Source organism: Eupeodes corollae, chromosome 1 (assembly GCF_945859685.1).
Source record: "Eupeodes corollae chromosome 1, idEupCoro1.1, whole genome shotgun sequence".
Classification (NCBI taxonomy): domain Eukaryota; kingdom Metazoa; phylum Arthropoda; class Insecta; order Diptera; family Syrphidae; genus Eupeodes; species Eupeodes corollae.
In genome coordinates, this window is record NC_079147.1 from 119,003,716 (window position 1) to 119,030,302 (window position 26,587).

General features: G+C 34.4%; 1 protein-coding gene across 1 annotated transcript in view; it reads right to left on the reverse strand.

Moving 5' to 3' along the window:
- The window catches only part of LOC129940233 (probable Rho GTPase-activating protein CG5521), a 55,990-nt gene that overhangs the window by 14,631 nt on the left and 14,772 nt on the right, over positions 1 to 26,587 (reverse strand). The window lies entirely within an intron of this gene.

A 26,587-nucleotide genomic window follows, 5' to 3' on the forward strand; every position in this document is an offset into this window, starting at 1 on the left:
ATTAAACGGTGTTCAGGAAATAACAATTCGACTGTTAACAGTCAAACAATTCATCTTTAAATGTCCCATAGCAAGGAAATAAAAATAGCTACAATTTATCTTCTCTGAAGACTTGTACAAACCATATAATTCACAGTAGCTCTATGTAGTTCATATTTTTTTTTATAATAAACACACACTCAAGGGGATATTACTACCCTTATTATGCAGAGGCACAGTGTGAGCACTAGGAAGAGGAGAAAGGGGTTGAGCATTCCTAGAAGCGCGAGTATTACGGTTGAACTGTTTAAGGGGAGGAATGCAACTGGCTATTTCACTAGAGCATAAGCCGTTAAAATAACGGTAAAAAATGATCAGACAAGAGACCTTACGACGATTTTCAAGCGAAGAAAATGATCTTATGATGATATTATCATCTATCAATTTAAATGCTCTACGTTCAATACTATCCAAGAGGCTTAAGTAAGTTGCAGGAGCACCAGCCCAGAGATGGGAGTTATACTCAAACTTTGAACGTATGTAAGTCTTGTAGATAACAGCCAGATCAGAAGGGGTGAAATATTTCTTGCATCGCCTAAGGAAACCCAAACACCTTGCGGCATTTTTGGCGACATCGCATATGTGATCATTCCACAAGAGGTGGTTGGTGACACACATACCGAGAATATCGAGGTGTTCAGTCTCATTGATGCAAGTGCCATCCATGGATAATGGCAATGGGGGTATATCTCGCTTTAACGATACAAGACAGCATTGGGTTTTCGAAGCATTATATTCCGTTTTTAATCCCCATTGAACAATGCTGTTTAGATCGAAATTTAATGAGCTTATCATATTATTTTGTCGTTGCAGTCCTAAGAAGAGGGATGTGGGCCTGAAAACGAATATGAAAAGTTAAGAGTACTATCGTCAGCGAAACAATGTATTGCATTAGATGTTGCAGACAGAAGATCATTAATAAAAATGAGGAAGAGTGTTGGAGATAAAACAGAGCCCTGGGGCACACCAGCATTTATTTTATGGTTTTCAGACTTGAATCCATCCAATATTACTTGTATTCAACGATCCTAAAGGTAATTACTAATCCAATGAAGCAGGGATTCATGAAAACCGAAAGCACGCATTTTCGATAAGAGAGCCTGATGCCAAACCCTATCAAATGCTTTTGAAATATCAAGTGCAATAATCTTGCTTTCTCCAAAACAATGTAAACAAAGATTTGCTCCACTGTTCGGTGAGATGAACCATGAGATCACCAGTGGACCTATTGCTACGAAAGCCGTGTGTCAGTCATTAAGAGCTGATAATTAATCAGCGTTTCCATGACCTTGGAAAGAAGGGACGTAAGTGCAATCAGTCGGTAGTTAGAGAATGAGGAAGATTCGCCTTTTTTGGGAATAGGCTGGACAAATGCCGTTTTCCATCCACTCGGACGAGACCTGAGAAGTAGGACAGATGAAAAAGCTTAGGCAGTGGTTTTGCCAGCGTTGAAGAACACCTCTTCAGAACAATAGCGGGGATACCATCCGGACCAGCAGATTTAAGTGTGTTTAGATTTCTTAGGAATCTTGCCACAGTACGAGTGCGAAAAAAGATTGGTCCCATAGAATCACTAACTCGCTCAAGTACAGGCGGAGTCATAACACTCACTGGCAGCGTAGAATTGGCGGCGAACTGCCTAGCAAAGAGATTAGCTTTCTCTAAAGAACTAACAAAAAGAGTGTCAACGAGCGTAGGAACCGAAGAAGAATTCCTCATGTTTTTTTATAAATGACCAAAATTTTGTACTGCCTTGGGGACATTGCAGTATTTTTTGCGGTAAAATTTGGTTCGTCGAATATGGGCGTTGCAGGCCTTCCTGGCTTGTTTGAACTTTTTCCGGCTTTCCTCAGTACGGTTGGCTTTATAGCAACGGAAACTAACCTCTTTGGCACTAATATCCTCTTTACAGCTCGCATCAAACCAAGCATTTTCCTTGGGTCTGATACTTTTAACCCTGTTTGGTATAAAAGTTCTCATTCCCAGGAGAATTAAACTTGTGATCATATCAGCGGTGGCGTCAACGTCACTATCGAGGAAGCATAGTGACCAGTTAAAGATTCTGAAGTAATTATTGAGGCCGTTCCAGTTGGCTTTCTCGTATTGCCAAACGGTTCTCTTAGGAGCTCTTTCTTTAATTGAACAGTTTTGACACGAGAAATTTGCTGATATAACACAATGGTCAGATGTGCCTAGAGGAGATAGAACACTAACAGTGTACTTATCAGGGTCAGAGGTAAGAAACAAGTCAAGAGTGTTTTCTGCTCGACCTTCAACGTCCGATATTCGGGTGGGTTCGTTGACAAGCTGAGTTAGGTGGTTCAACTCAGCGAAGATTTCTGCACACACTCCGTCCAATGCACCAATCTATACCTATGAATAAAAAATTCAGCAGGATCGGAATCCTCACCTACTTGGGTTTCACTTAGTGCCAAAACAGCTGGCCTGTATGAAACAGTATGACGGTATGCCAACAAAAAATTTGACCTTAGCCCACGAATATTACAATAATCTACTCTGAATTGTAAAATTATTGCAAAATAAAAAAAAAATGTCTAAAACCAATACAGATAGAGATGAAAAATAAAATTCACTGAATTGAAACACAGAATAATTATCAATACCCTTCACTGCTAGTTTTATGCCTTAGCAGTGACGTGAACCGATCCGACCCTGTGATGCAAAACAGTAAATTCAATTCAAATAATCTGCTGAAACACAGATTAGCAAATGCACCAATTCCAATTGTAATTGATACATAAACTAGGCTGTGCAACTTGTTTGCACTATTGTTTTTTTTTTTGCAACCACTAATATTAATATGTGTTTCTTTTTGGTTATGGTAAATTATTGTTATTTTTGTTTGATTATAGAACTGTTTGTGTATATGTTTAATTGTAATTGAATAAAGATGATGATAAAAAAAACTGCTCTACGACACGATTACGAACAATAAAAATAAAAAGAACGAGCACAGACAGAACGGAGACGCACAACACAGGGGCAACCTTCCCCAAAGAAAGGTTCACTGACAACTGATATTATATGTATTCTCGATTTATTCGAGAAAATATGCGTCAAGACAAGGTGTAATGGTCATCTTCTGATAAACCAACCATTACATCATGCTGGTTTATTTTTATATTTATTTTTCATGATTTTAAATCATATTTATTAAATTGTCAATTATTTAAATGACGGAAATTCTTACAAAATAAATTAACATATTACTTGCATCTAACGGTCTTTCGTTTTCATATTATGGACTCTTAGCTTGAAGTTATACTCTACTTTTCCCGGTTAACACACATTATTTCAAACTCTCTGGATATAGATTGTTCATAAAAATAGCAGTGCTCTGGATTTTACAAGTAAAAAATGTTAAAAAGTTCGATTTTTTTATTTTTCGATAAGTAAATATTTCACTATTTAAAGTTTTAAGTATTTGTAACATACTAACATATAAACAATAAACATTAGAATGGACCGAAGAAATTCGAAAACTTATTCTAAAACTGCGTTTGGAAGGAAAAACCTACCAATACATTCAAGATATCCTAGGCTGCTCAGCAAAAATAGTCAGCATAAAAACAGTGGAGAAAAAATTATGATATGAGCTAGTTTTTCATACTACGGGGTCGGGCCTATTTATCCCATTTGGGGTATAATTGAAGCAAACGAATATGTGAAAATTATGGGATCATGAAGAAATCTAGAATGCCAAAAATCTCGAATGCCGAAAATCCCGAAAACAAAAAAAAAATAATCTAGAACGCAAAAATCTCGAATCCACAAAAATCCAGAATTAACAAAAATCTCGAAAGACTCTATCTAGAAAAAAATCTCGAAAAAAAATAAAAATTCGAGATTTTTTTTTTTTGTATTTTTAACAGTTAAAACTCAATAACACATAAATACATCAGTTTACCCAATATTTTATTTTCTGAGCAAGAAAAATAGTTGCATGAGTAGCAATGTGCAATTGTATGATTGATAACTTTAATTTTCAATTTTAAGTTTGTTAAGGAGAAGTAAGTTATCCAGAATGAATGTTTGAATTTTTGAGACAAGGTTTAAAATTCGCGCGAATTTCTGGATTTTTGCATTCGAGATTTTTTTTTTCTAGATTTTGGCATTTCGAGATTTTATTTTCTAGATTTTTGTTTTCGAGATTTTTTCCATTCTAGATTTTTGTTTTCGAGATTTTCATATTCGAGATTTTTACTTTCTATATAATTGATTTCTAGATATCGTGGTAGACCCGAAAATTATCGAGGAGGTTATGTTACCATGCTGAAGAGGAAATTCCGTTGATTTGTCTGTACCAGAAAGACTATGAGCCACAGTATACGTCAAAAAATGCAAAAGAAGTTATCCGTTATGGAGTGGCCCGCTCAATCCCCCGACCTTAACCCCATCGAAAATTAGTGGAGGGATGTTAAGAACGCAGTTCATAAAGCAAAACCCAAGAATTCGAAAGAATTGTGAGAAGCATTGCGTGAATTATGGAACGCTACCAATCGAGAGGTGTCAGGTTTTAGTAAACTCGATGCTACGTATGTAGATGCGAAGCAGTCATAAAAAACAATGGTTATGCAACAAAGTACTAATTATAAGCTAACATTATTCGTATAGTTTTATATAACTCATTACAGTTTTTCTTATTTCTTTCTACTACTTTTTCATGTACTGTTATTTTTATGAACATCCATATATTTAAAAAACGGTTTTTACTGTGACAAAGCTAACGATAAAAAATCAATAATACTTATTTTCTGTTATTATGAATAAAATAATTTAGTTTGTTATTAGAAGTTTAATGAAATATTTTGTAACGGTAATATTGAAGGCCTTTTTGTTTTATTTGGAGTGAACTGCTATTTTTATGAACACAACTGTATATATAGCGAATCTGAACAAAAAAAACTTCTCAGGTTGTGTTTGAACGCAAAACCTCTGGCATGAAAGTTCCTGCGACGCCACCGTGGGTCCTGGAATAGTTAAATAGAGCTAATACAAAATATGAACAAATCATTTCTAATAATTCAATTATTCAATCATTGAATACATCGGATATAACAATAGCGTATTAATGTTCTTGTTTTTGAAAATGACATAGAAATACGACAAAATATAAAAAGTTCTGCTACCTGTGTGAACACCTAATTCGCTTCCTAGCTCCAGTTGCGCACTAACAAGTTGGTGGAGGCCACTTGGTCAACTTGTATTATTATTATAATAATAATGATCATAAAAATAATAATAATGATAATAAAAATAATAATAATGATAATCAAATCAAATGGGGTGGCGCAACAGTCCGTTGTGAACCAGGGCCTAGTGACTTACAACTCTCAACCATTCCTGTGTGCGAGTACTGTTGTCAGGAATGGAAGGGACCTACAATTTTAGGCCGAATCCAAACGGCTAGTTTTGAGAAAGCACTTTTTCATGACAAGAATTACTCTTGAAGGATTTGTCAATTCCTCGCAAGAGGCAGTACCCCGAAAATTAATTTTTTTTTTAAATTAAGGTGGCACAGGCAGGGATTGAACCCAAGACCCCTTGCATGACAGTCCAACGCACTAACCATCATGCCACGGGTACTACTAATAATGATAATAATAATAATAATAATAATAATAATAATAATAATAATAATGATAATAATAATAATAATAATAATAATAATAATAATAATAATAATAATAATAATAATAATAATAATAATAATAATAATAATAATAATAATAATAATAATAATAATAATAATAATAATAATAATAATAATAATAATAATAATAATAATAATAATAATAATAACAATAATAATAATAGTAATAACAACAATAATAATAATAATAATAATAATAATAATAATAATAATAATAATAATAATAATAATAATATTAATAATAATAATAATAATAATAATAATAATAATAATAATAATAATAATAATAATAATAATAATAATAATAATAATAATAATAATAATAATAATAATAATAATAATAATAATAATAATAATAATAATAATAATAATAATAATAATAATAATAACAATAATAATAATAATAATACAAAAAAAAAAAACAAATTAAAAAGCGCTAAAATTTCCTAAGAAAAATATACAAGTTTCATTTTCTGATAATAATATATAAATAATATTGAATTATTACCTTTAGTATTCAGAGTTTTTAGTTTTAAAATATTCAATTCGAGTTGTGGATTCAGTCCACGCGCTTTTATATAAGATTTTACTTATGCTGATAAGAGGCCTATTAATCTTATTTAACAGGAAATGTCAACTTTAAAACAGGGATCATCGTCTATAGTTGAATTTTATGATTCAGTCGAAAAGAAGCTTACGTTAATTATCAATAAAACTAAGATGACACATGAAGGTAACAACGATTCAATCGCGTCTCTGAATGAAAAGTATAGGCAAGATGCCCTAAGAACATTTATTTCCGGGTCACCAATGTGTGATATTCTATTCTCTTTAAGGCCTGTAGATATGCCGTCTGCATTAGCACTTGCACGGGAATTAGAGGCCAATCAAACTCGTTATATGTTCGCAAACTCTTTTTCTAGCTACACTGATCGACCAAATAAAGCTTCTTTTCAACAAAGCTATAAACATGATTCATTCCATTCCCCAAACATGAGTTAGAGCAAAATCCCAAAGCACAACCAATGGAAATAGATCCTTCAACTTCACGCTACAGACATTCAACTCAATAAAACCAAATTAAGCCCACTCAAAACCCTTCTAATAATGGATTTAACAATATTTAACAATAATTATGCGAACAATAGACCACAATTAAAAAGACCAGGTCTTCAGACAGATATTCCCGCAATAAACCTTTTATAAAAAATAACGATTCAATACAGCAACCAATTTCAAAAATACAAAGAGTAAATAATTTAGTTCAGAATCAGCCAACACAACAAGATACGTTTCCTTATGGACATCATAACGAGGATGAAACCTATTTAGACAACGAAACTCTTTCATGTAATTATGAGAGAGATGAATATGATGGCCTTGAGAATATGGATGAAATAAATTTTTTTAGAGATAGGTCCCTCCTACCGTATATATGCAGAACATTAGGAGGGAAGCAAGTAAGATTTTTAATTGATACAGGTGCCGCCAAAAATTATATCAAAAACATGAGTTATCTGAAAGGAGTCAAGTCAGTAAAAAATTATTTTACTGTTAAATCTTTACATGGCTCAGACGAGATTAGATTTAAATTCGTAATGCATTTATTCAATAAAAATACAACTTTTTTCATTCTTCCTCGCCTCGATAGGTTTGATGGCATCATTGGATTCGACTTCTTGCGCGAAATAGGCGCACATCTTGATTTAAAAAAATGTGTTATTGACTATGAAGGTCGAGAGGAGAAACTTTTATATTTATTCTGTAGAAACGTAAATCATATTTTTATTGACAATTAATTTGTACCGACGGATGTCCGCAAACAATTTGACGATATTATATCAAACCGACAAAAAGTATTTGCAGATTCCAATTAGTCAATGAAAAACAACTGACAATGAGCCAGTCTATTCCAGGGCTTATCCCTATCCAATGGCAACTGCGCAGTTTGTCAACAAAGAAGTTTCTGATCTTCTTTATGCCGGAATCATAAGGCCATCTCAGTCACCTTACAATAACCCAATTTGGGTTGTTAATAAGAAGGGCTTCAATGAGGATGGAAGTCAGAAAATGCGCCTTGTCGTTGATTTTAAGAAGTTAAATGCAAAAACAACCAGTGACAAATACCCGATTACGGATACTACGGTTATTATTGCAAATTTAGGTCAGATTTTATTCAAGCTCTTTGAGGCCAATATGAGCGTTTCTCCAGAAAAGTCAAAATTTTTCAGGCAGGAAGTTGAATTTTTGGGCTTTACAGCTTCAAAGCAGGGCATCAAGACGTGTCCAGAAAAAGTCAAGTGCATTATTGAATATGAAACTCCAAACACTTTGCGTAGCTTACGTTCCTTTTTAGGACTATCGGGGTATTATCGAAGATTTGTTCGGGATTATGCCCAAATTACGAAGCCGTTAACAAAATTTTTGCGAGGGGAAAATGGTAATGTTAGTGCCAAACAGCCAAAGAATATTTCTATTGAATTAGATGAAGAAGCCATTCAGGTTTTTAATCGAATAAAAAACATTCTGGCTTCAGAGGATGTTCTGCTGCTTTATCCTGACTTCACAAAGCCATTTGATTTGACCACTGATGCATCGTCGTATGCTTTATGTGGTCCATGATTTCCAGAACATTGACTAGAACCGAAGAGAACTATGCGACAAACGAGCGAAAGCTTCTCGCCATAGTTTGGGCTTTGGGAAAACTTCGTAATTATTTGTACGGTGTCAGGCAGCTTAACATTTTCACAGACCACCAGCCTCTTACTTTCGCCATCTGTGAAAAGAATCCCAACACAAAAATGAAAAGGTGGAAAGCTTTTGTGGAAGAATTTTCGCCGACATTTCACTATAAGCCAGGAAAAGAAAATCATGTTGCGGATGCCTAATCTAGACAGTATATTAATGCAATAGAGCACTCAAATGATTCTGTATCATTGATAACTGCCCATAGTGAAGAATCTTTGACAAAAACTATTCGAACTGTAACAAATCCTATAAACTGCTTTAGGAACCAGCTTATCGTGACTGAAGGCCAAGAGAATAAAATAGTTAGGAAAATAGTTTTTAAACAAATTTCAGACATGAAATATCTTTTTGTGATAGAAATTATTTATTAAAAATACTTAAGGAAGTTATTAATCCTAACGTTATCAATGGAATTTATTGCGAACTAAACGTTTTAGCTTTAATTCAAAATGATATAGTTACAGCCTTTCCATCTACCAAATTTTTTCGCACGGAAAAAATTGTGATAGATATCTATAATTCAAATGACCAACAGGAAATTTTCGCTGTAGAACATAATCGAGCTCATCGATCCTTGCGCGAGAACACACAACAAGTGCTCCGAGACAACTTTTTTCCTGACATTCGAAAAAAATTAAAAGAAATAATTACTAATTGTAAAATATGTAAAGAAGCAAAACACCAACGACACCCCCCTAGGGTTGACATTGGGAAAACTCCCATACCTTCTTGTGTTGATGAAATTTTACATATTGATATTTATTCAACAGATAATTTGCACTTTCTTACGTCTATCGACAAATTTTCGAAATTTTCGGTTGTTTTCCATATAAAATCTTGGTCTATAGTAGATATTAAAGATTCATTAATTAAAATTCTCAATTTTTTCACAGGTACAAAAATAGTAGTAGGTAATAACGAAAAATCATTTAATTCACAAACTATAAAAACTTTACTCAGAGATTATTTTAAAATAGAAATTTACACAAATTCCTTCTTTCCACAGTTCATCTAATGGACAGGTGGAAAAATTTCACAGCACATTATCAGAAATAGCCAGATGTACTAAATTAGAGCAAAACATAACCGATACAAAAGAACTTATTTTGTTATCAACAGTAAAATATAATAGAACCATTCATTCAGTAACAAACCACGAACCAATAGATATATTACATTCAACCTCATAAGAATTAAAAAAAGAAATACGAAATAAAATTGTTCAAACACAAGAAAAAGATTTAAAATTCCATAATAAAAACAGTCAAATAAGATCATATAAACCTGGTGAAAAAGTTTACGTGCGGACAAATAAGCGAATAGGAAACAAGTTTAGAAAGCTTTTTGTTGTCCTTATTGACAATCGACTTGTTCATAAAAGTAACCTAAGGTAAATTTTGTTCTTAATTTAACTGATAAGAGACGAGTAACAAAAAATACTTATCTTTAAAATTCTAATAGACTTGAGAATCTTTTTTGGCTCTTAGACATTTTTTATTAATTTTTTGGTAATGAAATATAAAATATTGTAAAATTGATCAATGTGCAAATATAATAAACTGTTTTCAATTGTTTATCACAGACTGAGAGATAGTGAAATTATTTGTTTTGTAAAATTTTAAATTGTATATGATATTTATCTATAATCATTTAAATAAACAAGAATTATTATTCTACTTATTTTTTTTTCTTCTGTATGTAAATTAGCTTTTTTGTTTTTCTTTAATCATTAATTAACGATGTACATTAATTTTCTGAATTATTTAACTTTAACTTGAGTTTAAGAAATAATACAATGCTACTGATCATCAATAAATAAGTATAAGAACACATAAATGTCCTCTCTGTTTATTAATCAATTATACATGAAGTTCCTATTTTATTTTTAAAGTCTTTTACAAAACTTTTCTATGTACAAATTTGTATGTTTTATTTTATATTTTGCTATCTGATACTGTATTCTTGTAAGAAAATAAATTTTCAACACTTATTAGAACTCTGCTTTAGTTAATTGTAAATTAAAAATAAATGTATCAAGAACAAAAAATATCCGAGATCTACCGAGGACGGCAGAATTTGAAGCGGGAGCAGTTAACACCCTGTACCTCTGATGCGAAATTCGAAAAAAATAATTTCGCAAGAGATCACAATTTTGTAAACAATATACCGTTGAAGAATGATTTTTTATTTATAATCCGAATAATCCAAATGTACCAAAAGTGAAAAACAAGTTACCGTTGACGATGAAGATGAGAGAGATATGCTGGATTATCGGAAATTCTTTTTATCAGAGGTAGTTCAGGTGAAGCTGCGTGCAGGTGACCACGTCTGTTCTTGATAGTTTTATCAAGGGGCTATACTCACCGATAATAAAATATTAATAAAGTTGTTTGAAAAAAAGTAAAGATTATTAGTGTCTTATTAATTTACTTATATATTGTGCAGCAAACGGCGAAGAAGTTGCGCCAAAAGACATAACTTGAAGAATGTATGTTTCGACTTCGTTTGTTAAAGCATCAAGCCAAAGGAATCGTTGTGCTTCCTGGTCATCAGCCTTGATTTGTACCTGGTGAAATACCCCATTTATTTTTGCTGCCGCATTCCAACGAGTTAAGTTAAGTTTGTTCGGGTTTAATACAGGGAAAATTGTGTAAATACCACGTTTTTGCTGTTATCTAGATTTAGAATCGATCTTCCGAGCGTAACCTTTAATAACATAATCTTCAATTAAGTTATTTATCAATATTTTAATAAGTGGCTCTCTTGCCAATCGACGCTTTAAGCACAACAGACGATTGTATGCATAAGTTTCACTCTTAGGTAATTTTAAGTTATCATTTCTCCAAAGCAATGAAAACTCGAATTTATCTTTAATTCTTTTGGAATGAGTGTCGAGTATTTTTTGTGATCTATCCTCTTCAGACGACTTTAGTCGAACTTTTTGTTCCTACATTTTCCATTGCAAAGTAATTTTTTTAGAAAATCGTTCAAAAACGAGTCATCACCAGTGCGGCATGGACAAATATCCAATTGAAAATGAAGGCTGATTCTTCACGGAAGTTATGTCACATGGGCAAAATGTGACCCAACCGTGTTTAAGTGGCAACAGGTTCGTTTGTATTTCCTACTTTAGTTCGAAGCGGTATTCCCAAATTCCAATGCTTTAAAGCTATTAAAATACGAGGTTTCGCATTAACAAATGACAGAAGTGGAACACCCTTTAAAAAAATCTTTTGCATTAATTGTTTGCTGTGGCAAATCCAAATCTTCCACTGTGCGCACACCATGAATTGAGAACTTATTCTGCATGCCAGAAGCCAGAAATATCCAAATCGAGCAGTAAATTTTCCTCTTCCAATTGCAACGAAGTAGACGAGCTCGTCTACAAGAAAAGCAAATAATTCTACGTTTTGTGAAGAAGCAATAGGCACAGTTATTTTCTCCGCACAGCTGTTTGGATTGACATTTGTTGTTATGACGACGAAGGCACTTTGGCACTTTCAACTTCAAGTAAATATTTTGGGATAGATTCTAATTTATATAACAATAGCGTATTAATGTTTTTGTTTTTGAAAATGACATAGAAATAAAAGACAACGTCAAAATACAAAAGGTTCCGCTACCTGTGTGAACTAGAGCTTTACATACAAAAATTCTCCACCTAATTCGCTTCCTAACTCCGGTTGCGCACTAACAAGTTGGTGGAGGCCACTTGGTCAAGAGGCAGTACCCGCGAAAATTATTGTTTTTTTTTTTAATTAAGGTGGCATAGGCAGGGATTGAACCCAAGACCCCTTGCATGACAGTCCAACGCACCAACCATCATGCCACGGGTACTACAACTTTTATTATTTTTATAATAATACGGCTACAGTACCCTAGTACCCATGGCATGATGGTTAGTGCGTTGGACTGTCATGCAAGGGGTCTTGGGTTCAATCCCTGCCTGTGCCACCTTAATTTAAAAAAAAATTAATTTTCGCGGGTACTGCCTCTGGCGAGGAATTGACAAATCCTTCAAGAGTAATTCTTGTCATGAAAAAGTGCTTTCTCAAACTAGCCGTTCGGATTCGGCATAAAATTGTAGGTCCCCTCCATTCCTGACAACATTACTCGCACACAGGAATGGTTGAGAGTTGTAAGTCACTAGGCCCTGGTTCACAACGGACTGTTGCGCCACCCCATTTGATTTTGAATACGGCTACAAGAAATGCAAATGTTTTTACTTTTTGTGAAGGAGCTTATGATGGTAATAAGCACAGTTATTTTCTCCGCACAGCTGTTTGGATTGACATTTGTTTTTACGAAGACAAGTTCGGCTCGGATGTTTTTCTTTTACAATCAACCATCGTTGCTGCAATGAGTAGTCGAGGAACGTATGACATTTAGAAAATTAAGTTCAATATTTTTTCCCAAATTTTTACATTTTTTTAGATGTTACTACTTCGTTGTGAATATAAAGATTTGACCGCTCTTATCGTGATATTTGCTCTGGCCCTGAAAATATAACATAATTTGCGTCTCGACCAAATTCAAATAACCAAGAGCTAAATTGAGAAATGTTAATTATGTAAAGTGTTTGTTTATATATGGGCCAGTTGAGGCGAAGATTTGGAGGTAGTCTCTCGACCAACTCCTGGAGCAACAGAGGATTGTTTAAATACTATGAACAACCAGAAACTTCCATTGTGGCACAAATACTTTCAACTTCAAGTGAATATTTTAGGATAGATTGTAAGAAACCAATTGATACTTATGTTAGGATAATAAAATTTGCATTTTGTTTTCTAAAACAAGACAATTTTGTAAAAACAATTTGGTTGAATTGCCGTTTGGTTGCTACGAACGAATAAATTGTTCGCGCTCAACTTAATCTCAAATTAATACCACTTTTGCTTTGTTTGTTGAAAAGGATAATTATAAATTGACAATTCGTCGCTGTCTGCGAATAAAAATAAAGTTCATGTGAAAGAAAACTCAAAATATGCGACCATCCACAGTTCGCAGTTTGTAGCTCCTGTGCAAGATGCTTTACAACCAGCACCAAAACGAATTTGAAGTACTTCCACTCCAGAAGTAAACAACAAGGCGGCCTTATACGTCCAATGCAATGCTCAAATCTTACAAGTGATGAGGGCAATGAGGAGGGAAATGTCGAAAATTAAAACAATCTGTGATTTTGTTGCCAACAAATATGAAGAAATTAATTGTAATATAACAAAATATAATGATTTAACTTAAAAGCTAACCCTGCAGTCGTCGCGCGGAAAATAGTCGTGGGGATTTTTCGTCTCTGTTAGTACTTACAGTTAAATAGTTAGAACAGTTAGTTAACTTAACTTAATATTACATGTAATTACATTTTAAAGCCAAAATATATTTGAAAAAATTAAAGCATTTTGGTTTTATTCTAATTTTAAAATGGATAACAAATGTATGTAATCCACGCGACGACTGGTGTTACATTTTGGTGCGCGACGACTGCAGGGTTAAAGAATTAAAAGAAAACAGTTTAACAAAAGATGAAATTATTCATGTTATGGAAACAAAAGTAAACTCCTTAAAGCCAACGTTGAAATCAAAAATAAAAAACCAACAACCAACGAAAACCTTATCAACGTAGTACAAGAATCAGGAGAGACAATAAACTGTGCTACTCACCCACACGACGAATATACAGAACGAGAACAAAAAAATCAGAGATCAGCTATCTTTGTTTCTTTTGCAAGTTACTCATGTAAACAAAATTGCATAAAATGTGCAAAAACCAGAAATGGCAGAAATGCGATTTTTTTTGATTTACTACATTTGTTACGTCTGCTACATAAATGAGGTAGTTAATGTAGTTAAATGTAGTTAACGTAGGTAAATGTAGCAGACGTAGCGGTAGACGTCAAAACGTAGTTTGAAATGTCCATTCAACCACCAAATTGACAAATTGCATCGAAAAGATAACTGTGAAAGTGTGAAAAACGAACTCTCGAAAATTCGGAACAGGCTTTGCTAAGAACATTCCAAAAAATTGATAGATATCATATATTCTATACTCTTAAAATGAACGACAATATAAAACAGATGATTATTAAATTTGCATTTTTCTTTCATAAAACTTCGAATTCCTTGATTTATTTCATTTGCGCAACACATTTGGTTCTTATGTATAGTTCAGTGTTTTTCAATCGTTAGTCGTTACTTATTCACTCGTTTTTTAAAAATTCTTTTTGAAATTTAACGTTTTTTGTGAAGGTAGCACACCTAACAAATTTAGGGTAGGAAATGAAACAAATCAAACGTGTAGTTTATCCAATTAACTACACGTAGTTTACCGAGTAGATTACCTGACGTAATCTACTCTGCCATCTCTAACTGTGAGTGATATTGACAAAATAAATTTGTTACATTAAAAATTGCATGATAATAAGAAGAGCGAATGACAGTAATTAATACGAGAGTGAATATGATGATAAAGACGAAGTTGATTTTGGAGTATTGCATGGTATTATTGGTTTGAATAAAGGGTGATTTTTTTGAGGTTAGGATTTTCATGCATTAGTATTTGACAGATCACGCGGGATTTCAGACATGGTGTCAAAGAGAAAGATGCTCAGTATGCTTTGACATTTCATCATGAATAGACTTACTAATGAGCAACGCTTGCAAATCATTGAATTTTATTACCAAAATCAGTGTTCGGTTCGAAATGTGTTTATCGACAAATTTTGTTCAGCGATGAGGCTCATTTCTGGTTGAATGGCTACGTAAATAAGCAAGAACTGCCCATGCATCCCGAAAAATGCACTGTTTGGTTTGGTTTGTACGCTGGTGGAATCATTGGACCGTATTTTTTCAAAGATGCTGTTGGACGCAACGTTACGGTGAATGGCGATCGCTATCGTTCAATGCTAACAAACTTTTTGTTGCCAAAAATGGAAGAACTGAACTTGGTTGACATGTGGTTTCAACAAGATGGCGCTACATGCCACACAGCTCGCGATTCTATGGCCATTTTGAAGGAAAACTTCGGAGAACAATTCATCTCAAGGAATGGACCGGTAAGTTGGCCACCAAGATCATGCGATTTGACGCCTTTAGACTATTTTTTGTGGGGCTACGTCAAGTCTAAAGTCTACACAAATAAGCCAGCAACTATTCCAGCTTTGGAAGACAACATTTCCGAAGAATTTCGGGCTATTCCGGCCGAAATGCTCGAAAAAGTTACCCAAAATTTTACTTTCCGAATGGACCACCTAAGACGCAGCCGCGGTCCACATTTAAATGAAATTATCTTCAAAAAGTAAATGTCATGGACCAATCTAACGTTTCAAATAAAGAATCGATGAGATTTTGCAAATTTTATGCGTTTTTTTTTTTTAAAGTTCTCAAGCTTTTAAAAAATCACCGTTTATTATTGATTAAAAAAAATTGTGTTGTATCTGTATGAACATTCAGTGAATTCGAAAAAATTGGAATATATTTATTCCAGAGTTTTAAAACATTTTACAATACTTAAATATAATACTGTTGACTGAAATAAATATTTTTGAAGAAGAAAATTGCGATATATGTATATACAAAATGTCAGTTACGAAACTTTCTTCGAAAACTTTTTATTACGACAGCCTACATATAAAAATGTTAAATATATTTGGGGAAGTAAAAATATTTAAGATTAACATGCTAAATAAAAATTAATTTTTTACTGAATTTGATGAAAATACTCGCAACAAATTGGATCTGGTTGTGACATAAATATTGATACTCCAGATTTTAATAACACGATCATTAGTAAATTTCTTAATGTTATGTCTTCAAAGGGCCTAATGATTGTTTAAAAAGAAAAGTACTCGAATTAACATTTTAACTGAATGGGTATTTAATTGATCTTTAATTCAAACATATTTGTTTCATTTTCGGGAAACTGCATATATCAACAGTTATAATAAGTGATATATCACTTTGCAACAATTTACGATATTAAACACATTACAGAACAGATTCACACATATTGAATAGCACAATACAAAATAATCACGAAAAAGTCAACCGACTCATACAAACAAACGAATTGGAATGAACTATATGAAAACGAAAATGAAGTTGATCAACTACACTATTTCCTTTTAAAAATGGAAAGCCGATTCGTCTGAAAAATAACAAAAAAACGTCAAATCAATAGTTGGATTACCCCGGAGATACTTGTGCTGTGTAAAATGAAAGATACAATGTATAGGAGATGGAAGAATAATCTTCGAAATAAAAGCTACAAATCTGAAAAAAAAAATAAGAAACTATGTTAACAAACAAATACAAATGAAAAAATCTAACTTCTACAAAAATATAATACTGATGGTTAGCTCTGGGATTACTACATTGATTTCCCCAATCTTCATGTTTTGCGTCCAATATCGTCGGCCAAAGGACATCAGTTACTGATTAAGCTATCATAGGAGAAAATTGGGAAATTCGTGAGAGATTTTGAGTTTAGTGAAGTATCATATTCAGACCACCTTTCTGTTGTTTTGAAAATACAACTTCAAACTAAGCATGAGAAGAAATAAAATTTATGCGGCTCCTGAAAAAACTGAAATAGAAAGAGGCTAAGGCTCAGAAGTATAGACGACTTCTAGATTTGCAACTCCAATCAATTCAAATAGAGGACTTTTCTCTCTTAGAACGGATTTTGAAAGCCTCATACCCAAAAGAAGGACTAAACCAAAGAAGGAAAATACAAAAAATGAACCCTGGTTTGACGAAGAATGTCTAAAAGCTCGTAAAACTTCATTTGCGTTCTTGAGGATTTTCCGTAACTCCAGCCAAAGATTATTTAAGGGTTTTATATAGAGGCCAATAAGAAGTTTAAAGAGCTTTGTAAAACTAAAAAAAGTTATATGCTGAAAAGCACGCAGTCCGATTAGCATCTTGCAAAAATTCCGGTGATTTTTGGAAACTGTCTAGGGAGCTGAATGGAAAACGTTTTACTATCCACACAAAACTGTCTTAAATGTTATGATTTCCTATTTCAAGGATCTTTTAAATCCGCTTAAAGATGGAAAAGCAGCCGGTTCGAATGGTATTCCAGTGGAATTTCATGCTCAAAGATCACCTTTGGAAACTTTATTACAGTTTTGGAGGGATAATTTTCGCCACATGAATTTCGAGATGCTATTATATTTTCAATCCACAAAAAAGGATCGTTATTTGATACAGCTAACTACAGAGGGATTTAAATGCATCTTACAAGATATTTACAACGATGATGCATCGTCTTGTCAGTTGGATTGAGACCGGAAACATGCTGAATAGGTCTGGATTTAAACCAGGATATTCAGCAAAAGATAACACTTTTATATTGAGGAGCTTGGCAGAGAATTTCTTAAAACAAAGAAAATAGTTGTATGTATTTTTAATCGATTTTAAAGCAGCTTTTGATACAATCGATAGAGGGGCATTATTCTATAAGATGTATAGTCTTGGGATATCATTGAAGTTTGGCCGCGTTCTTGAACACCTATATAAAGGAACAAGGACGGCTGTCTGGACATGTGAAGAACTCACAGACTGGTTTGAAACCTCATCGGGATTGAAACTCTGTAGCTCATAATAAACAGCGTTTACCAGTATGCTCAACTATGGAATTTAATATCGATATGATTTATTTATATAGTGGTGGTGGACGTAATGCATCAAAAATAGAGCTTTAATCGCGAAAATATTGAATGTGTGCGAGAATACAAATAACTTGGCATTACTGTAACAAATCGTTTGGAAGGAGAAATTGGTTAAGGCGAAAACTGCTATTAATATGATCTGCTCCTTGAATAAGTGAATAGCACATAGTAGCAAGTTTAAAATATTTGAAGCAAAAGCTAAGAGCATACTTTTATATGGATCCCATATCTGCGATGGATGTAAAAAGAACAATTCGGTTGAAAAACTCCTATCGCACTTTATAAAAATAATATTTGATTTTGCCGAAAAATACGCCAAACTACGTAATAATGCTGGAAACGGGTCTCTCCCCTTTGTTTATAAAAACATTGAAGTTGCAAGCGGACTTCTTGCTTAACGTTTTTAAAATAAATGATTCATGGGTCGTGAAAAAAGTGGCCATTAAGGCAACACAGTATCAAAACAGTTGGTATCGAGAATGGCAAGATCTTGCTGAGGAATGTCAAACTAATTTTAATTTACCCATCGAGGATTTACCAACCGCTAAAAACATCTTGTCAAAAATCTTTAGAAGTTATCATTTATCAACACTGTTCTTCATAATATCGTATCGTATATCGTAGACGTCAACATCCCACCTTCCGTGCATTCTCAAGGAGATTCACAATTTACTTCTAGAATCGCTAACTTTGATGCAGGACAGCGTAAGATTTCGTTGATTGTTTTAACCTCTGCGCTCCCGATTTGTTTGTCTTTTGCTTGATACACCTTGGTTACTCAGCCACGTTGCCACTTACTCCTGGGTTGAATCACATATGACCACGAGATCATCCACCTTTAAGGGTTTGCTTTGATCATGCCACTTGCTCCTCTTTGTTAAAAATGGTAAGTATTCCAAATTCCATCTTTTCCTAAATCTGTCCTTAAGTTGTTGTACAATTTTCCCCTGCTTACGGCTACATATTGGCAAATCATCAAGTTTAGGAGTTTGTTTCGAGTTTGTACATCCTATCAAGAAGTGGTTTGGCGTAAAGGGTTCGTCTTCTATTGTATTGATTGGCAATTCCGTTAATGGTCTTAAGTTTATGATGTTCTCGGCTTCTATAAGCAGACTTCGAAGAGTTTCAACTCTTGGAGCTTCTTCTTTTAGAGTCACCTTTAAAATTTTCTTCACCGATTAAACCATCCTCTCCCAGACCCTTCCTTCACTAGGGTTGAGTGGACAGTTGAACTTCTATTCGATTCCTTTCTTCGTCATTTCGTCCTGAATGCTTTCAAAGTAAAAAAAACTCCGCCTCCTTGTAAACCTCGCGGTGCGCTCCGATAAAGTTTGTCCCGTTATCGGATCTTATTCTTACTGGAACCCCTCTTCGGTTTCTCAAGCATAGGACAAACGAATTAGTAGACAAGTCCGCAGACAGTGCTAAGTGTATGGCTCTTGTGGTAAGGCAGGTGAAAAGTGCTACCCATCTTTTTTCCTTGGGCGACCCACTGTAACATTCATTGGGCCAAAATAATCCAGGCCCGTATAAGTAAAGGGTCGGACAAAGGGTGTTACGCGATCTGTAGGCAGTTGTCACATCAGCGGGGTTTTCGGTTTGGCTTTGTTAAGTTTACAGGTCTAGCATTTTATTTTTATTCTTTTGAGCGTTGATCGAATTTGTGGTACCCCAAATCTTTGACGAATCTCATTGGATGGGGCATTTGGTATCAATAGGAAGAGAATAAGCGGCACTCAGACGTCCTTTCAGGCGAACTAAACCCATTTTATCTAGGTAAGGCGTAAGTTGAAATATGAAGGTTCTGTTTTTAATTTGACTACTGGATTTTTTCTTTGTGTTGGAATAGCCACTCTTGCTCTTTCCAACCATCTTTTGCTTCTAAGTAGATAAGCAGCTGTTCTTCTTAGTCTCTTTAACGAGGAAAATTTAGTAATATCAATAAAGTAACTTGCCTTTTGAATATGAGACATTTTTGAGCAAGCTTCCACGTCAAATGTGATGATGTTTCCTTACATGTAAGGCGTAAGTTGAAATATGAAGGTTCTGTTTTTAATTTGACTACTGGATTTTTTCTTTGTGTTGGAATAGCCACTCTTGCTCTTTCCAACCATCTTTTGCTTCTAAGTAGATAAGCAGCTGTTCTTCTTAGTCTCTTTAACGAGGAAAATTTAGTAATATCAATAAAGTAACTTGCCTTTTGAATATGAAACATTTTTGAGCAATCTTCCAATTCAAATGTTTCGAGAGAGTTTAATTCTGATAAATGCGGCCATTGCTCTTCAGGAAAATGCAAAAACTGAGGTCCAGTTAACCATCGGTTATTGTTGACGAACTTGGGTGGTTTTATAGCTCATGTGGCGTCATCTGCAACATTCACTTCCGTTGGAACCCAATGCCATTCTGATGGTTCCGAGGTTTCTAAAATCTGCGCTATTCTATGTGCAACAAATGGCTTATTTCTCCTATGTGATAATTTGATCCACCAGATTGTTGTTTTCGAATCGCTCCAGTATACCACCCTCGAGATAGTTAAGTCGTGATTGGCTACACCTCGGCATGAACTCTTTTTGCATCTTCGAAAATTACTTCTGCTTTGGCTTAACTTCAAAAAATGCATACTAGATCGTCCACGACTTTGACAGCCTCTAGCGAATTCTTTTCAAATAATAGAGCATTTTTATTTGTAATGTATTCGGCGGTGCAAGGCGAACAATAAAATAAATTGGGTGGCGCAACAGTTCGTTTGAAAACTAGCGCCTAGTGACTGACAACTCTCAACCATTCCTGTGTGCGACTACTGTTGTCGGGAATGGAAGGCACCTACAGTTTTAAGCCGAATCAGAACGGCAAATTTGAGAAAGCACTTTTCATGACAAGAATTACTCTTAGAGAAATTGTCAATTCCTCTCAAGAGGCAGTACCCGTGAAAAAAACTTTAGGTGACACAGGTGCCTCTGATCGTAGTCAAGTGACGAAATGAGTAATAAGTGCCACCTAATACCTACAATCTGATGACTCTAAAATGAAAGATAAAGAAACGCATAATCTAAACGAGATTGAAGAAGAGTTAACTGTCATGTTGGACAGACTCATAGCCGCTCATGAAAGCTTAAAAAAAGCAAACGGTGACGTGATTTCCTTAATAAACCTGAGGATTTGGGAAACGAAACAGATTCTGTGGCAGAATATGAACATAAAGCGATATCTACAATCACACAAATGAAGTGTCGCCTGTCTAAGCTTTGCCTTTCTCAAGGTCAAGTTAGTCAACGATAACGTTAATGATTTCATTTCCTTCCCTGCTCAACTCGCTTCTCAACAAACGAACGCGCCATCGAATTTTAATGCCGTGAAATTGAAAAAATTGCAGCCAAAAAATTAATAGGCGAGTTTAAAGATTGGGTCCCATTTTAGGAACAATGTGGTGTTCGATAAATTTAAATATCTTGAAACGGTTCTCAGAGGCAAAGCAGCAGAAACAATAGCTGGTCTCATTCCTTCGGAGGCTAATTACACGACGGCTATAGCATTATTAAAAAAGGAATACGGGAATAGTGAAAAGATTATAGACTTAACGATGCAGCACCTGCTTTCTATTTAACCCGTTTCATCTTAAACAGATGCTTGCGGCTATACACGTCGGTATTATCGTCTATTCGCTCACTTTCAGCCTTAAGTATTCCGTAGTGAAATTATTTTGTTATGTTAAAAGGTGTTTTATTATATTATATATGATCTACGAGTCGATCTTCATCGTTACTACGAGGACTCGAGTGCCAATGTCAAAAGTGCTAAGCAAGGGAATGATGATGATGCTGCAAGTAATGCATCATCATCACAAAATGTATCGATTACAATTTGTGACGCACAAGTCAGTCTCTTAAAGTTTCTGAAAAGAGAAGTCGAGGCCCTATAAAAGGCAAACGAAGGTAAACTACATCCATCTTGCTCGACCGTGACAAAGTAGTTTGTCTAACCATATAATTCGCAGTAGCTCTTTGTAGCTCATATTATATGGAATCTCGATTTATTCGAGAAAATATGCGTCAAGACAAAGTGCAATGGTCATCTTCTGATGAGCCCAACCATTGCACCGGGGCGAAACGTATATTTGAACACTATGCTGGTTCATTTTTATTTTTATTTTCATTTAATGATTTTAATCATATTTATTAAAATACAAATTCATCAAGAGCTCCTGTCAAAACTGCACTAGGTTTGTTGACATCAGAGATGATGTGTGTTTCTTTTGTAATAGCACAAGCCTTGAAGCTAAGGATTGTTGCTGCACAAAGAGTATTCCTGAAAAAAAAAACTGCTTGTTATGGTTGTTATGGACGGAAGGGGCTTTCGATGCTGCAAAAAAGGTCACAACTCCAGGATGTGCCGAGTTAAAGCAATCACCTGCAAAACGTGTAATATACGACACGCTTTCAGTATGTGCGACCCTTTGTAAGAAAAATCCTCCGCCGTGGTTGTTAACAATTATTTTGCAGTGAACCTATTCAAATCTGATCGAGTTAAAAAAGGTATTACGTATTTTCAAACAGCATGTGCTATACTCTACTTTTCTATGTTTGTTCGTATTGTCATGGACGGAGGAAGTCAGAAGACAACTCTAGCACGTCCTTTACTTGTTGTCGGAGAGCATAAACTGAGAGTTATCACATTCGGAAGTGATAAACCAAAGCCAAGCAAGCTGTGTAATAGAGTTCGTTTTGTGCTTCGCAGTCAATTTGATGATCAAGCTGTAGTGGTAGATGCAATTGAGGTTCCAGCTATTTGCTTTGATGGACTGTCTGAGCCCAAGGCTCTTTGCGAATTCACACAAGTTGAAGTGTTTGAATTGGTAAGCAAATACGAAGAAGAGCTTTTAATTGCAGATGACGATGACTAAGACGACGACGACGGTGAGTTAGTTAGCTGTGTAATTTTTTTTATAAATTCCCTTTGAGATTGAGGAATTGTTGTTATTTTTCAACAGGGCTCGCGTCAACGATGGACACTCTGATCGTGATAATGAATGTGCAGGGCGATGAGAACCAATCATTTTTTCAGGTCTTTGAGAGCGAGTAGTTTGTCTAACGTTTCTACTCACATTAAGAGAATTGTTAGCATTTTCTTAAGACCGATTTTCGTAGTTTTCACTGCACAGAGAAATATTAGAATTCAGCGCACATAAATTATCATTAAGAAAAGAGTTAATGTGGTTCAATATAGCAATGCATTGTAATGGAGAAATGTTTTTGCAATTATTGCATTTAAAAAGAATATTATCATTGGCAACAATCAATAAGTATTCACTTTTCTTCAATTTAGCGCACTTAATATGAAAAGCTCTACCGCAAAAACTGCATACAACATGTTAGTCAACAATTGACTTAGAACAATCAGAGCAATTAATACAAGAACTCATTATAAATTAGCAATATAATGAGAGCAAAACCGTATTTAATGACACTCAGTCTAAGACTGACGTACAGGTGCACTCATAAGAATCCAATCACTAGTTAGAAAGCTTTGACGATAACGTTCTTTATTATTTAATACCCTGTCCGGTGTATAGAGAAGATAAGGAAACAACAAAACTCCATATTGTTTTTGAAGCGTCCGCCCACGCACCCAACCATTCATCGCTTAACGACGTCTTAGAAGTAGGGGAAAACTTTTTACCTGATCTTTTGCTAATCCTTTTAAATTTTCAAGTAGAAAAAGTTGGTTTTATTTCAGACATCGAAAAGGCGTTATTGCAAATATTACTCAAACCATCAGATCGAGACAGCCACCCCTTTCTTTGGTTTGCCGAAAAGATTATTAACGACAAGATATTACTTGCGATGAGGACTTACTGAATGACGCGATTAACATTTGGGGTGAAAGGCAGTCCGTACATTCTTAGTACGATGATTCAAGAACTGATTAAAGAAGCTTCTATCCAAACTGACGGAGAGACGGTGTGTCGCCGTTTTACTTATGAGCCATTGAAAAACAGATTCTGTATAAACGATTTTTTTGCGTCTCTTCATGATGAAAATCTTGCCACAGCAGTATATCGGGAGGCCACTGGTATATTTAAAAGCGCTTCAATAAAATTACGTAAGTGGACCTCAAATAATCCTCGTGTTCGAGATTGCTTTGCAGAAGAGGATAAATTTTCAGCTACGCCAAAGGGGCTTGACTTGAGATGCATGATAGCACTCTAGACGAACTTCAAGTAGATCAAAACTCAGTGCTAAGTTCACAGCACTCTGGCTCTGTGCAAGGAACAAAGCGCGGTATATTGCAAATAATGGCTAAAATATTTGTCCCTTTTGGTGTACTCTAGCCGTGGAGTGTTCGCCTGATTTTATTCTAAAATATGTGGCGCAGAAAATTAGATTGGGACGAGGAGTTATCTACCAATTTTCAACAACAAGTCGTAATGAAATCAACGAACTGAGTGAAATAGGCATTCCAAGGTACTTGTCAAAAAGCGAAGAGGGGTCAATTCAAATTCACGTTTTTGCTGACGCAAGTTAGTATGCATTCGGTGCTGTGGCATACGCGAGAATTGTTTATTTTAATGGAGAAATTACGGTACACTTTATTTGAGCAATCGATTGCTTGCGTATTTGAAAGCCAATCTACGGATCACTATTTGTAATGCTTTTCTGTGGACGGAGTCTCAAGTTGTGCTTTGCTGGATTCTGGGATCAAACAAACGTCGGAAGCCGTTTGTGGCGAATCGCGTCCAGCAAATAAGGGCTTCGTCAAATCTGTCATCCTGGCGATACTGTCTGAGCGAACCCTGCGGATCTGCTTACAAGAAGCGTAATAGCATCGAATCTCATTCGATCGTCGATGTAGTTTTACTGGATCCGTCAAGTTCAAAGCCAGTATTATCGTTATAAGATTTCATCTCTGCAAAGGAAAAGGGGTATGCCTTCTAATTCTAAATTATTATCTCTATTTCCATTTTTAGATGATACCGATAAGTTTTTACGATTTGGTGCTCGTCTCCAAGATGTTGAAAATAATATAAACCGCAGTCATCTCATGTGACGAAACTAATAGTAATTGATCTGCATGCAAGGATCTTCCACAGTGGTCCCTCAGCTATTCTTTCACAACCACGCTCAAAATACTGGATTATAAGAGGAAGGCAAATTTCATTTCACACAGACCTGATTTACAACTAGAGTGTAATATGTGCAACCTATCAGAAAGAGAGAATATTGTCCACTTCTTGGGAAAATGCGCCATTCTCAGATAAATCAGGAGGAATGTTTTCAGAAAAGACTTCTTATCGGAAGATCAAGTGATATCTTTATTGAATGAAATGAATTCTGTCAATCTTTACGAATTTTGCAAAACGATATTGAAGTGCTATAATGAACGAAAATTTCTGATTGTGTTTCTATTCACTGTCAGTCTTATTTAATAGAATTCGCTAAACAGATGAATAGTTATACAGTGAATAAGGATTTATGTAGGCTCTATGTAACGTTGCGAAAATTCCTATTTATAAAAAATTCTGCTACAAATTTTAGTTATACAATGCTTATATCAAAAAAGTACCAAAATGTCTATAAAATCAGCTTATTGTCATAACAACTAAAATATAACAAAATAATACCAATAATTTTAATGATATTCTCTTTGGAAAATCTATATTTTTTTTAAATTCTTCGTTTCTTCGGCTCACGAGCTAAACTGGAGAGGCATTATTGTTTTTATTTTAATTTCAAAAAGAGAAGAGAGAAATCAAAAAGCGTTTAGCTTATTATGGGACTATGCAACCTTGTATAAGTTTTATAAATAGCATTTTTGTGTTTAGAGGCATTATAGAGATTACATAACTTTATGTAGGCTCTATACAGCGTTTTTAAATAAGACTGTGTTTTTTTAAATTATTTGTACTCTATCATGAACTGTATATAGTTACAAAATTATAAATACCTTTTTTAATATTGAAAAGTAATTATATTGAAAGCTTTTATTGCCAATCTGGCAGACGGCAATCGCCATGCTATATTGATTTTTGTAAACATTTTTGGTGTGTAATGTAAATTTTACTTTAATTCAATAAGATCTGTATCTATCGGTTTTGTGTGGGTTAACACCTAGTCCACACAAATCAGCCCAAAGTATTAGTCTGTCTCAGGCGTTTTGTAAGAGTTCTTTTAAGGTTTATCTTTTCAATTCAATTCTAATACAACTTTCAATCGCGACGGACGTTTTTTTTTTCTTTTACCTCATTCTATTATTATGATTGTACAATCTGAAATAAAGCGGAGCCTATCGAATCAGTTTCGTGTGCATTCTGCAATTCAATAATGCACTTAAGTTGTGCTAAATGAAAAAAATCTAAAAATAACTTTCTTATAAAGTGCGATAATTGCTCCACAGATAATCTATTGAACTATATTAAAAACATTGAAAATTTCATTGGTGGTTTAACCTTGGACTTGAATTG